We start from the raw sequence: 2,732 nt of genomic DNA on the forward strand, positions 1-2,732 counted from the left end.
GGCCTTCCAAAGTGTTGGGATTACAGGCGTGAGCCACAGCACCCGGGCTGAATTATGCCCTCTTAAGTGTGATCATTTAACCTTGTGTCCCTAACTGGGCTGTAGCTGCCTGAGAACAACGGCCATGACTGTTTGCTTCATCTCTGTGTCCCTAACATTAACATGATGTCAGGCCAATGTATCAACAAATGTTTACTGAGTGAAAGACATGACAGCATCATTGTTTATGAAGTTTTGAAAACCAAGTGATCTCTGATAGTATCTACAACCATTCTCTTTAAATGTAGGTCCTGTTTGCAGTATCATACATGATCATCAAACTGCTGCTAGAATGCTCACACCTGTTACTGCAAATTCAAAACCCAGGAAAGACTTCTGGGAATTTACTTTAGGTCAGGGTTGGGCTGCCTGGTACAATGCTGCACCCACAAGTGGGCAGGTTCAACAACACAGGAGCCTTTCCCCAGACCATGTGCCTTGAACACTTTGTCTCCATGCGTGACATACCTGGATCCCTGGCTGAGGTTCCTTCGAATGCTCTAATCAACGAGGAGCAGGAAGAAAATAGTGGTGGCTAGGGCCTCAGCCAATAGTCCGTGTATATTTCTCATTTTCTGTTGAAACCTTGGGGAAAAAGTAACATAATGCGCTTTTTAAAAGGACAACAATCATTCGATGCTCACCACACTCCTAGAAACCCGGGCTAACCCTGCCAGGGATCCCAGTGCTTTTCTGCTGGCTATGGGGCCTCCCTACGCTCCTCACTCCAATTTCGGTGGCTGTGTGCAGGCCAAGTTCCCTTTTGTCTCCTCCCGTCCAAGCTCCAGTTGCGATGGGACGAGCGGTCCCTGAAGTGCCGGGAGCCGACTCGGGGGGGCTCTGGTCTCTAGTCACCCGGTCAGTGCCTCCAGTCCCTGGCAGAGCTCCGTTATCGTCCCGGGACGGGCCCAACTCCGCAGTCTGGGGCCGGTGGCGGCGGAACTGTGGTCAGGGGTCCCCTGCGTCATCCTGAGGTCCGCGAGTCGGCGACCACCAGGAGGCGAGAGTGGGTTTCGCCTCCAACAGGACAAAGCACGTGTCTCCAGTTGCTCCCCACTCCCCTGGACGGAAGTGGCTCCGCCAGCAACTTCCGGCCGGAAGTGAGAACTTACCATAGAGATAGCAGCTAGAGGGTCACCCTAAATTTGGATCTGGGTCATCCAAGGCGGATTTAAAGGGGTCGCAGGCCGCGCGAGGTGGTTAATGGGGACTAATAGCCTGGGACAGAGGGGAGGGCCCTGGAGCGAGGGAAGCAGAAGGAACATCCCATTTCTTGAGAGCATTATCCCTCTACTCCTCATGCAATCCTCTGAATTACGTGCAAAGAACACTCCTGTCTTGCAGATGAGAAAATGGGCTCTCCGGAGATGCTTGGTTGCTTTCCCAAGCACAGCCGGCCAGGAAGTGGCAGAGCTGGGTTCACACCTAAGTCATTTCTGCTCCAAACCCAATGCCCTTTCCACCACCCCAAGTGGAAGGAAGGAGAAGCTTAAGAGGAGAGGGGTTACGTGAAGATGCAGGCCTCCCTGGCCTATTGGGACACCGCTGGAAAGCCTGTTCCTCCAAAAGACCTGGTACGTTCCAGACAGTGCAGTGTCCCTGTGGACGCACAAAGCAACGAACAGGAATCTTGCTCTGAGTCTAATCTCACAACCGAGGAAGAATTGCTGGACCTTGTGTCGGAGGCGTTTGAACCAGAGCAACTCCATCTTGAATAAGGACTATGTCAAATAAGGCTGACACCTGCTGGGCTGCATTCCTAGGTCACATAGGTCCTAAAGACCTTATTGATGGAACAGGCTGCAGTAAAGAAGCCGGCCAAAACCCACCCAAACCAAGATGGCCATGAGAGTGACCTCTGGTTGTCCTCACTGCTACACTCCCACCAGAGCCATGACCATTTACGAGTGCCATGGCGGCGTCAGGAAGTTATCCTACAGGGCCTAAAAAGGGGAGGCATAAATAATCCACCCTTTGTTTAACATATCATCAATGAATAACCATTTTTTAAAAAGGCAGGTGCAGTGGCTCATGCCTGTAATCCCAGCACTTTGGAAGGCTGAGGTAGGTGGATCACTCGAGGTCAGGAGTTCGAAACCAGACTGACCAACGTGGTGAAACCCCATCTCTACTAAAAATACAAAATTAGCCAGGTGTGGTGGCCTGTGCCTGTAATCCCAGCTACTTGCGAGGCTGAGGCAGAAGAATTGCTTGAATCTGGAAGGCAGAGGTTGCAGTGAGCCAAGATCGTGCCACCGAGGCTGGGCCTTGTGGGTCACACCTGTAATCCTAACACTTTGGAAGGCCAAGGTGGCAGATCACCTGAGGTCGGGATTTTGAGACCAGCCTGACTAACATGGAGAAACCCCTTCTCTACTAAAAATACAAAATTAGCTGGGCATGGTGGTGGGCACCTGTAACCCCAGTTACTCAGGAGGCTGAGGCAGGAGAACCCCTTGAACTCAGGAGTCGGAGGTTGCTGTGAGCCGAGATTGTGCCATTGCACTCCAGCCTGGGCAACAAGGATCTCAAAAAAAAAAAAAAAAAATGATCACGCCATTGCACTCCAGCTCAGGCAACAGAGCAAGAGTCTGTCTCAAAAAAAAAAGTTACTGGGCCTGGGCCTGGCGGAAGTGGAAGTGGAGAATGAGGCATTATTGCTTAATGGTTACAGAGTTTCTGAGATGATGAAG

At 51.4% G+C, this 2,732-nt stretch overlaps 1 non-coding gene across 1 annotated transcript; it reads right to left on the bottom strand.

Moving 5' to 3' along the window:
* Positions 1-288: 288 nt before the first annotated feature.
* On the bottom strand, positions 289-472 carry LOC116525879. Its single transcript, XR_004257871.1, has one exon.
* Between the last annotated feature and the right edge of the window lie 2,260 nt (positions 473-2,732).

The sequence above is a fragment of the Sapajus apella genome, unplaced genomic scaffold (genome assembly GCF_009761245.1).
Source record: "Sapajus apella isolate SASKATOON/1434 unplaced genomic scaffold, GSC_monkey_1.0 scaffold48, whole genome shotgun sequence".
In the NCBI taxonomy this organism is placed as follows: Eukaryota; Metazoa; Chordata; class Mammalia; order Primates; family Cebidae; genus Sapajus; species Sapajus apella.